The 12,239-nt window shown below is 41.2% G+C and overlaps 1 long non-coding RNA gene across 24 annotated transcripts in view; it reads right to left on the bottom strand.

Moving 5' to 3' along the window:
- Positions 1-12,239, bottom strand: part of LOC148148538 (uncharacterized) — a 418,607-nt gene that overhangs the window by 128,331 nt on the left and 278,037 nt on the right. For 2 of the 24 annotated variants that reach the window (XR_015758885.1, XR_015758881.1), the window contains exon 1: positions 9,827-10,078. The exons of the other annotated variants lie outside the window; for them this stretch is intronic. This is a non-coding gene — a long non-coding RNA (uncharacterized LOC148148538). Of the gene's footprint in view, positions 1-9,826; positions 10,079-12,239 lie in introns of those variants that run through there. 24 annotated transcript variants of the gene reach the window in all.

The raw sequence follows: 12,239 nt of genomic DNA, 5'->3' as shown, positions 1-12,239 counted from the left end.
CTACACTATTCCATGTACATCCATATGCTTGTCCAATGACGACTTAAATGTACTTGAAAGTTGGTGAATCTACCACCATTGCAGGCAAAGCATTCCATACCCTTACTACTCTCTGAGTAAAGAAACCACCTCTGACATCTATCCTATATTTATCACCCCTCAATTTAAAGCTATGCCACCTCTTGCTCACCGTCACCATTCTTGGAAAAAGGCTCTCCCTGTCCACCCTATCTAACCCTCTGATTATCTTATATGTCTCTTTTAAGTCACCTCTCAACCTTCTTCTCTCTAACGAAAACAGCCTCAAGTCCCTCAGCCTTTCCTCATAAGACCTTTCCTCCATACCAGGCAACATCCTAGTAAGTCTCCTCTGCACCCTTTCCAAAGCTTCCACATCCTTCTTATAATGCGGTGACCAGACTGTACACAATACTCCAAGTGCGGCTGCACTAGAGTTTTGTACAACCTCATGGTTCCGGAGCTCGATCCCTCTATTAATAAAAGCTAAAACATTGTGTGCCTTCTTAACAACCCTGTCAACCTGGGTGGCAACTTTCAAGGATCTGTGTACCTGGACACCGAGATCTCTCTGCTCATCTACACTACCAAGAATCTTACCATTAGCCCAGTACTTTGCATTCCGGTTACTCCGACCAAAGTGAATCACCTCACACTTGTCCGCATTAAACTCTATTTGCCACCTCTCAGCCCAGCTCTGCAGCTTATCTATGTCTCTCTGTAACCTACAACATCCTTTGTCACTATCCACAACTCCACCGACCTTAGTGTCGTCTGCAAATTTACTAACCCACCCTTCTATGCTCTCATCCAGGTCGTTTATAAAAATGACGAACAGCAGTGGACCCAACACCGACCCTTGCAGTACACCACTGGTAACTGGACTCCAGGATGAACATTTCCCATCAACCACCACCCTCTGTCTTCTTTCAGCAAGCCAATTACTGATCCAAATTGCTATATCTCCCACAATCCCATTCCTCCACATTTTGTACAATAGCCTACTGTGGGGAACCTTATCGAACGCCTTGCTGAAATCCATATATACCACATCAACTGGTTTACTCTCATCTACCTGTTTGGTCACCTTCTCAAAGAACTCAATAAGGTTTGTGAGGTACGACATACCCTTCACAAAACCGTGCTGACTATCCCTAATCAAATTATTCTTTTCTAGATGATTATAAATCCTATCTCTTATAAACTTTTCCAACACTTTACCAACAACTGAAGTAAGGCTCACGTCTATAATTACCAGGATTGTCTCTACTCCCTTTCTTGAACAGGGGAACCACATTTGCTATCCTCCTGTCTTCTGCCCTATCCCTGTAGACAATGATGATTTAAAGATCAATGCCAAAGGCTCGGCAAACTCCTCCCTGGCTTCCCAGTGGATCCTAGGACAAATCCCATCCAGCCCAGGGGACTTATCTATTTTCACACTCTGCAGGATTTCTAATACCTCCTCCTTGTGAACCTCAGTCCCACCTAGTCTAGTAGCCTGTATCTCAGTAATCTCCTCAATGTATGGCAGGTGGAAGAATGGAAACTTGCATATCCATGGGAAAAATGAAATAAAAATGAGCATGTTAGTGCATGTTAATGTCTGTAAATAGTTCTCTGGCCACTTACTAATGAGAATTTCATCTTTCTGTTCAACACTTGGTTGAAAAATGGAACATTTGCTCTTGATGTCAGGAGACCGCTCACTGCTAATGTTATGCAATTCTCTTAACTTACTCACCAATGCCCACATCTTTCGGTGCTTGGAAGATTATGTCCTATATGTTTTTCAATACATGTATCTCCTTTTTCTGTATTTTATAATATGCCAGCCTGTTTCTTATCTGTCAGTTCTGAAGATGAGTATATAAAACACATAAATAACCTAGGAGAAAGTGAGGTCTGCAGATGCTGGAGATCAAAGTTGAAACTTTATTGCTGGAACAGCACAGCAGGTCAGGCAGCATCAAGGGAACAGGAGATTCGACGTTTCGGGCACAGGCCCTTCTTCAGGAATGAGCAGAGAGTGTTCAGCAGGAGAAGATAAAAGGTAGGGAGGAGGGACTTGGAGGAGGGGAGTTGGAAATGTGATAGGTGGAAAGAGGTCAAGGTGAGGGTGATAGGTCGGAGTAGGGTGGAGGCGGAGAGGTCAAGAAGAAGACTGCAGGTCAGGAAGGCGGTGCCGGGCTGGAAGGATCCGGCTGAGACAAGGTGGGGGGAGGGGGGATGAAGAAACTGGTGAAGTCCAAGTTCATCCCCTGCGGTTGGAGGGTTCCCAGTCGGAAGATAAGACGCTCCTCCTCCGACCGTCGGGTTGTTGTGGTTTGGCGGTGGATGAGTCCAATGACCTGCATATCCTCGGTGGAGTGGGAGGGGGAGTTGAAATGCTGTGCCACAGGTTGGTTGGGTTGGTTCGTCCGGGTGGCCCAGAGGTGCTCCCTGAATCGCTCCGCAAGTAGGCGGCCTGTCTCCCCAATATAGAGGAGGCCACACCGGCTGCAGCGGATGCAGTAGATGATGTGGGTGGAGGTGCAGGTGAATCTGTGGCGGATATGGAAGTTTCCCTTGGGGCCTTGGAGAGAAGTGAGGGGGGAGGTGTGGGCGCACACACCTCCCCCCTCACTTCTCTCCAAGGCCCCAAGGGAAACTTCCATATCCGCCACAGATTCACCTGCACCTCCACCCACATCATCTACTGCATCCGCTGCAGCCGGTGTGGCCTCCTCTATATTGGGGAGACAGGCCGCCTACTTGCGGAGCGATTCAGGGAGCACCTCTGGGCCACCCGGACGAACCAACCCAACCAACCTGTGGCACAGCATTTCAACTCCCCCTCCCACTCCACCGAGGATATGCAGGTCATTGGACTCATCCACCGCCAAACCACAACAACCCGACGGTCGGAGGAGGAGCGTCTTATCTTCCGACTGGGAACCCTCCAACCGCAGGGGATGAACTTGGACTTCACCAGTTTCTTCATCCCCCCTCCCCCCACCTTGTCTCAGCCGGATCCTTCCAGCCCGGCACCGCCTTCCTGACCTGCAGTCTTCTTCTTGACCTCTCCGCCTCCACCCTACTCCGACCTATCACCCTCACCTTGACCTCTTTCCACCTATCACATTTCCAACTCCCCTCCTCCAAGTCCCTCCTCCCTACCTTTTATCTTCTCCTGCTGAACACTCTCTGCTCATTCCTGAAGAAGGGCCTGTGCCCGAAACGTCGAATCTCCTGTTCCCTTGATGCTGCCTGACCTGCTGTGCTGTTCCAGCAATAAAGTTTCAACATAAATAACCTACTCTCCCCTGTGACGATACTGTAGCTGTGAGAGGTGTATTTTGTCTTGGGTTTTTTAGGCAGGCAGTCTACTCAAAGCCAATAATGGAAGCAGCTTGAGAGGCCATGGGTTTTTTTTAACGGGTTGGAACAATAGAAGCAGCCTGAATGGGTGGGGCTAAGTTCCAAGAATTTTAGTTTTAGCTTTCTGTAGTTGCTGGGGTATTGAAGCTGGATGTGGAAGCTCTTATACCTCTCTCTGTTACAGCTAAAAGCTGGGGTTCTCTTCCTGCTGCTAGAATTGCATGTGAAACAATCTATTTTACTGAATTTGCCTTTGCTAAGGGTGTGTCTATGGGATGTTATTATATTGAAACAGCTAATTAGTAGTAGTTAATATATCTATTATTTTGTTAAGCATTTTGATACAGTTGCAGTTAAGCCATTTCTTTTAGTTTTATTTTGTCAGTATTTTAATTATGGTGTAATAATAGTGTATTTTGCTTGATGTCGAGTAGTTTGGCCAATCAAATTGTATCTAGCACACAATGCCTTACATTTACCTCTAAAATAAGAAAACCCTAGGGTCTAGGCTATCTTCTTAAGAGGGGCTTTGGTCTGGTCTATAACATTCTGCAAATGCCATTTCACCTTCAGTGGTTTTAGATTAGATTAGATTACTTACAGTGTGGAAACAGGCCCTTCGGCCCAACAAGTCCACACCACCCCGCCGAAGCGCAACCCACCCATACCCCTGCATTTACTCCTTACCTAACACTACGGGAAATTTAGCGTGGCCAATTCACCTGACCTGCGCATCTTTGGACTGTGGGAGGAAACCGGAGCACCCGGAGGAAACCCACGCCGACACGGGGAGAACGTGCAAACTCCACACAGTCAGTCGCCTGAGGCGGGAATTGAACCCGGGTCTCTGGCGCTGTGAGGCTGCAGTGCTAACCACTGTGCCACCGTGCCGCCCACAGAAGAAATAGCTTCTTCTATTTTTGTTTCAGGTTCCATCCAAGTGCAATATTTTGATTTTTACAAAGTTTTTAATACAACTTGGCATGAAGCATATATTACTAATAAGGCTAGAGACTAGCTGTGGTGAATGGTAATTATATATAAATGTAAAGCTGTGATGACCCAATGTACCATTGTTTGACTGTTCTGTCATAGTTTTACAAAAAAAAACCTTTCTTGGGTGTGCCTGGATTCCTAGATATTGGTTATTAGAATATCAATATTTGCACACTGCACTCCAAACAGTGTGTTTGCAACACAAGTACATTGATAAAACTTAAAACATTTGGAACACATCACATTATGAAGGAAAGACATATATATCATCAAAATAAAATGATTAACTACATGAAATGTTCTGTTATCACACAGCTAGTATGTAATTTACTTCTAAGTGAAGTGCTCATGATATCATCAGCATCTTATTACATGTGATATGATGGTATAAAGATCTGTCTCCATTTTACTGGTGCCACTTGCAGCATGTCTTACTTTGTAACCAAACTGTTCAAGAATAGCCTGGACACAGCAGTGCCTGCAATTATAACATATATATCGGTTCTTGGATTAGTAATTGATGTCTATTCAATCTTTCAGGACTACGTGGCTCATTTTTAGTTCTTAAGTATCATCTCATCAGGTCTAAATAACCTGCTGAAGGTAAAAGCCCATCACTTCAAGTGCACTACATCACTGGGATGCAGAACAGATAAGAGTTAATAGTGCTGCCATTTATAAAGAAACAATTCCTAGATCCAGCCACCACATCTTCAAGATTAAACTTAACATTTATGTAGTTATTGACAATTAATAATTCTGACATTTTCAGTTAAATGTACTGTAGGACCATATCAAATTGCTTACCTGACAGCAGAATTTAATATCTGCAGATATCCCTTAGTTTCCCACTCCATTTCACCACAATAAGGCATCACTGAATAACAGAAGCTTCCTTCAGAAAATATAATTCCAATCAGTTTATTTGAGAGGTTGCTGGTGTTGAAGAATGTTGCAAATTTCCTATCTCCTTCTTGTTCTAGTACAGTCAGTATATGCTTTACAGAGCAGTCACTAAATCAAGCTATTAAAAATAAAAAGTCTTAGCCTTCAAAACTGTTGTAAAAATCATTGTAAAGTTGGCCATGATTCATAATGTCTAATATTAAATCAATAGGACAGTTCACAAAATTTATTGGAAGGAATTTTAATCCCCAAGTATGGGTAAGGAGGGAGGTAATTTTCTTTTAAACTCTCAAATTGAATCTCAATCTACCCTTAATGTTGTTCACATTATTTTCACAGAAGTGAGTCTCAGGAGGTGGATTGGTCACAGTAATCTTTTTAGGCAGGGGGTTCACTTTTTCTGTATTTCCACTTGTCACTCCTGGAAGCAGGAATCCATGAGACTCTGGATTTTAGACAGGTAAAAGGTCAGAGGGTGATATCCATGAGCTAATTTTTTTTATTGCATAGCTAAGTAGAGCAGCAACCAGCCAACCTATCCAGTAATATCCAATTTGCTGCCCTGAAATACTCAAACATTCTTCAAGATGTCCCACTTCATTGCAATATCTGACAGCCCTTCAGCAATGATGGCTCTTTACAATCTCACACACACACACACACCCTTCAGTCAGTGGAACAATTTTCTTTATTAATTGCATCTAAATTACTCATGATTTTAAGCAGTCTATCAAATCTTCTTTCAAACTTCTCTCTCTAAGGAGAACAACACAGTTTCTTTAGTCTGTTTTGTAATCCTGTATCTGTAATCCCTCATCATTAGAACAGGATGAATAACCTAGTGGTATCATTGCTAGACTTTTAATCCAGAGACTCTGATAATGATCTGGGTTCAAATTCTACCATGACAGATAGTGAAATTTTGATTTAATTAAAAAGTTGGATATTAAGGGTTTAATGATGAGACCCATCTGGCTCAATAATATCCTTTATGGAGGGCAATTTGCCTGGTCTGGATAACATGTGATTCCAAACCCACTGCACTGTCCTCTGGGCAATTAGAGACTGGCAATAAATACTGGCTCAGCCAGTGATACCCACATCCTGTGAATGAATTTTTGAAAATCTGGTAAATATGTTCGATACACAAAGCATTAATGTCCTTCCTAAAGTATGTTGCCCAGACTTGGCCACAATACTCGAAAATATTATCTGGCATAATCTCCTGTCTTTTGTGCTCAATGTTTCCATTTTAAAAAGCTCAGGATCCCACTTACTTTATTAACTGCTTTGTTAATTTGACGCTTCCATTTTATGTACTACCATCCCATGTCACTATTTTCTACCATCCATTTAACATTTTTGCTAATATTCTCTCTCCTTTTTTTTTACCAAAATGGAGTGGAACAAAAGATTTAATTTCTGCATGACTTCTGTAAAATCATAATAGCAGGATTCCCATCCAGAATTTATTTTATTTCTTTCTGGTGTGGAGCAAATTTGGGATCACTGTGTCACTTCAAAGTGATTTCAGGATTATCATTTTATTCAATACGATTTGAATTTATGATTTGGCTTTGGATGTGAAACTATATCAAAGGGATACTCTTAGGAACAGGAGTAGGCCATTCAACCATCAAGCACGCTCTGCCATTCAATACAATCATGGCCTAATGAACACTGCAATGCCTTTTACCTACGCCATCTCCATAACCCTGTATGCCACTGGTAATCTAAAATATATCAAACACAACCTTAAACATGCTTAAATACCTCTGTGGTAGAGAATTACAAAGTTTCACAACCCTCTGAGTAAGAAAGATTCTCCTCTTCTTGGACCATTCCTTAATTTTTTAGTTACTCCCCAGCTGTGGAGACATCTTACCTGCACCTACGCTACCTATCTTTTTATGTATTTTTTAACTTTTAATGTGATTACCTCCCATTCTTAAAAATTATAAGAATTTAGACTCTTTTTACCCATGGTCTCTTAAAGGGCATTACTGCCAGCATGGTAGCAAGTCTGATGAACCTTCTTTGCTAGGAGAAAGTGAGGTCTGCTGATGCTGAAGATCAGAGTCGAGGATGTGTTGCTAGAAAAGAACAGCAGGTCAGGCAGCATCCGAGAAGCAGGAGAATTGACGTTTGGTGCCAGAGCTCATTCCTGATGAAGGGCTCTGGCCCGAAACGTTGATTCTCCTGCTCCTCGGATGCTGCCTGACCTGCTGTGTTTTTCCAGCAACACACTCTGAACCTTCTTTGCTCTCCATTTATGGCAATAATATCTATCCCAAGATTAAGAGACCAAAACTGTACACAATACTCCAAGTGCAAGCTAACCAAGTGCAAGCTCCTTCACAGGAGAAAGTGAGGACTGCAGATGCTGGAGTACCAGAGTTGAAAACTGTGGTGCTGGAAAAACACAGCAGGCCAGGCAGCATCCGAGGAGCAGGAGAATCGACATTTCGGGCATAAGCCCTTCTTCAGGAAGCTCCTTTACAGTTGCAGCAAGACTTTACTGTTCCTGTATTCAAACTCTCTTGCAGTAAACTTGAAAATTTCATGAGCCTTCCTAATTGCTTGCTGCACCTGCATGTCAGCCTTCAGTAATTTATACATTTATACTTTCCAATCTCTTTTATTCTAACAATACTCTGCACATCTGTTTCTCCCACCAAAGTGCATAACCTCATTTTTTTCCACATTATATTGCAGCTGCATTATATTTTGCCCATTCATTAAGCCAGTCCAAATCCTCCTGATACCAATATTCTGTGCTTCCTCCATTACTTTGTCTGTCCAACTGTTCTTCTCTCTCTATCTCCACCTATTGATTACTCCTTCCCCCTCCCCATCTTCTGCATAAGAAAAAAACCTTTTCCTAGCTGCCATAATTTCTGAAGAATAGTCACTAGCTCCGAGACCTTAACTCTGATTTCTCTCCATAGATGCTGCCAGACCTGCTGAGATTTTTCAGCCATTTCTGTTTTTGTTTCTGTGCTTCCTCATTCCTCCACACTTTTTGACACTCTGAAACATTGTAATTCTCAAGCAGCCTAAAGACGTAATGTTATATATTCCTTCCAATTTGCTTACCTTTCATCTTCTCCTTTTCCAAATCTATTTTTTAATAGTCTTTATTTACCATGATATAATGTAAGTTTTTATCTTGTGATTTTTATTCCTGAGATTTTTCATGGACTAAACTGGTTTTTCAAACAGAAGCATGTTGCAAAAATGGCGGAATTGATCACCTGATCAGAAATTGCAGCAAGCTGTGTGTGACCCATGAGCTATAAACAAAACTGTTTGCACTGAAATTATCCTTTTCATCTCAACAGATCAAAATCAAGGAATTGAATCAGCATCAAGAAATTTGCATTTCCTGTTTTAATTCACATTTGTATGATAATTTCACATATTGAAAGAGGAAAGGCTCGCCTGCCAGCTACACAGTTTGGAAAGACAATGGAGAAAGATACAGGAATACACACTGAGCTACGTTTCACCAGCTGTTTTCTAGCTGGAGGGCAAAGAGTTGGAAAAATGCTTTTGTCACAAGAACAACTGGTACTCTTTTTCTCTCTAATTATCTCTTCATCTCACAAGACAACACTCAGTGGAAACAGTAAATTGGGAAAATGACCATTCACAGGAAACTCAAAGAATCATATGGGTTCTACTGATGCTGAGGATAGACATCAACCATTAAAAGAGGATGGAACAAGATGCCAGAGGAAGTGGTGGAGGTTGGTACAATTACAACATTGAAAAGGCATCTAGAAGGCTATATAAATAGGAAGGGTTTAGAACAACAAGGGCTAAATGACTCTATAACTTGGTCTCAGTTGAAAAATGTAACATTGCGAGGACTCTAAGGGCTTTTAAACTGCAGAACATTTATTTTCTCTGCCTGTCCCAGATGCTCTTCCCTTTTAAAATGTATTACCTATGTTGAATGCAAGTTTTCTTTCTTGGAGCTAGGAGGTAATAAAATCCCTCCCTTGTAATTGGCAGCTTCATTTGATCTAACTGACCATATCTTAATTGACATGTGATATATTTAGCAGTGTGCTTAAAGAAATAAAAGTATTTGTCTCCCCCTGACCAAGAGAGAGTTACAAGTGAGCTGACGTTCCCTTATTACCTGGTTGTAATACTAAGCTCTCCTTCCCTGAAGATGTTAATTCCTTCCTGGGGTACAGCTTGATATGGCTGTAGCCCTCAGATGCTATGCCTTAAGTGGCACATTATTTGATGTACAAAACTTGAATACTTGGAATGCTAACATAATACTGCAAATGTTTGGATTTTTCACAGCAGACAATACAGGCAAAGCCAGTATAGCTGTTAAATGCTTGATACATTTAACTCACCAAAGCAGTTCAGAATCCACATGAAACTGAAATAAAAATGTATTTGGCAACAATAACAGTAATACAATCAATGAAAGAATGAAGATTGCAGTGTTACCTTCAACTGAAAAATATTCCCACCACAATACAAACTAAATGAGCAAGTTTAAGATTCACACCACTTCAAATACCTCTGTGATTGTTTCCCAGGTGACCGCTCCTAGTACCTTGCATTGTTTGCAATCTCTGCTGCAAAATAGTACTGGATAAGGGTTGTTCCTGTAAGTTTGTTGCTTATGATCCTCCATTGTCTCTATTTTGCCTTGAGCCTATCACTTGATTAGTGAAGATGGTAGACCATGGTAAAATATTTACAGAAATGACACTATACTTTGATAACAAGTATGTTATTGCATTACAGCAATAAGTACAACTACATTGTGGGCGGCATGGTGGTACAGTGGTTAGCACTGCTGCCTTACAGCGCCAGAGACCCGGGTTCATTTCCCACCTCAGGCGACTGACTGTGTGGAGTTTGCACGTTCTCCCCATGTCTGCGTGGGTTTCCTCCGGGTGCTCCGGTTTCCTCCCACAGTCCAAAGATGTGCAGGTCAGGTGAATTGGCCATGCTAAATTGCCCATAGTGTTAGGCAAGGGGTAAATGTAGGTGTATGGGTGGGTTGCGCTTCAGCGGGTCGGTGTGGACTTGTTGGGCCGAATGGCCTGTTTCCACACTGTAATCTAATCTAATCTAATTTGTTCATGCACAATTACTAGGTCCTTCTGGAGCCAATACATATGAGAACTACTCTGAAAGCTAGAATAAGATCCCTTGTCTTCACCCACAGTCTGTATGTGGCAGCAATGGGTGGAGCCAATGGAATATGGACATTAACCCCATCAGAACAATATACAACATACCCTATAAATAACATCCAGAACAATCTTCATCTTATTCCTTTTGCCCCTTCACCTGTCCATTCAGCCCTTCCATTCCGAGCACTATTGCCTGCTTTTAAATGAGCACCACTCTGCTTTTCCCCATACCTTTGTACATTTGTACAGCTTTTAGTCATTGGACAGCTGATTAGCTGGGATCCAACCAAGTCCAGGCACCAGTTTTGAGGTCATAGAATTGAGGAGGACTATGAAAAATCTGAAGGTGAAAGATATTATTTGAGTGAATAAAATATTTTAAAAATTAATAATAGAGCATTGAATTTTGAAATTTCCATCATTGGGAAATGCAAGAAACGTGAAATTTATTGTTTTTAGCAATCCTTTTTGTATAAATTCCTGTGTTGAATTCTTAAGTGTAAGAGGGATTTTTTTTTTTGGAGAGGGATTTAAATGTCCTTTAATCTAGGAAGCTAGAAATATCAGAACAGTAGTAAAAAAAAAATTAGCAGCAGAAATTCTTGTTCTTGCTGAGGTGGTAGATTTGGCATTTTTCTTAGCAGAAATATAGGGAAAAACTGTAAAAACAGATTCAGCAACAATATCTAATGAGTGCTACATTCACAATAAGTTCCTACAAAATGCATGAATGATTTAAATAAGGATCAATATTGCAGATTTAAAACAAGAACTGAAAAATAAAGAAATCTACAATTTAAAATTGATGGAAAGCAGTAGTCAGCTATCTGATTGCTTTAGGAAGAAGGAAGCAAGTTCTAAGAAACTATTAGAAATCCCTGTCAAAGGATATTTGGAAATCCAACAGACACGAAGAAAATGTATGGATATATAATATGTGGTCATTTTATTTATTTTCATTTTGTATCATTTTCATCATTATTTGTTATATATTAATTTATTAATTGATAAAAGTTAAGAGAAGAAGCTGCTATCATCTGATAAAGTCTGGTAAGGATGCCTGACATCAATAGAACTTGAGAATAGATGATGGTTATATGTTAATTAACATGTAATTGGATAAGCACTTGACTGGACGTATAAATACAGTGAATAAGTAATTGAAGTTTCTGAGTGTGAGTGAAAATAAAACTCTGACTAGAAAAGTATATGCCTGGACTATGACTAACCAACTTTTAGCATTTGGTATTTAACACTGCAGAGCATGGAAAATAGCTGAGTCAAAGAATTATTAGATTAGATTAGATTCCCTACAGTGTGGAAACAGGCCCCTCGGGCCAACAAGTCCACACCGACCCTTTGAAGAGTAATCCACCCAGATGTATTCCCCTACCTTATTACTTTACATTTATCCCTGACCAATGCACCTAACCTATACATCCCTGAACACTATGGCTAATTCACCTAACCTGCACATCTTTGGATTGCGGGAGAAACCAGAGCACCCAGAGAAAACCCACACAGACACAGGGATAATGTGCAAATGCCACACAGACAGTCTGCCCGAGGCCGGAATCAAACCTGGGTCCCTGGTGCTATGAGGTAGCAGTGCTAACCACTGAGCCACTGTGCCACACTGTGTCATGCTTGTCCATGGTATTCTAGCTACATATCTGGGCCATCATTAAAACCATCTATTTGTACCTCTCTAATATCCTCCAACTGCATTCCTGTTTTAGCCTATGCTGCTGAAAAACCCGTCCATACCTCCGTTGTTTTTAGACTTCA

The sequence above is a fragment of the Chiloscyllium plagiosum genome, unplaced genomic scaffold, assembly GCF_037043375.1.
Source record: "Chiloscyllium plagiosum isolate Xiang-an unplaced genomic scaffold, Cpla_swu_hap1 HiC_scaffold_12, whole genome shotgun sequence".
Taxonomy (NCBI): Eukaryota; Metazoa; Chordata; class Chondrichthyes; order Orectolobiformes; family Hemiscylliidae; genus Chiloscyllium; species Chiloscyllium plagiosum.
The sequence above is the reverse complement of the archived record's forward strand: the minus strand, read 5'-3'. Positions and strand labels throughout refer to the sequence as shown.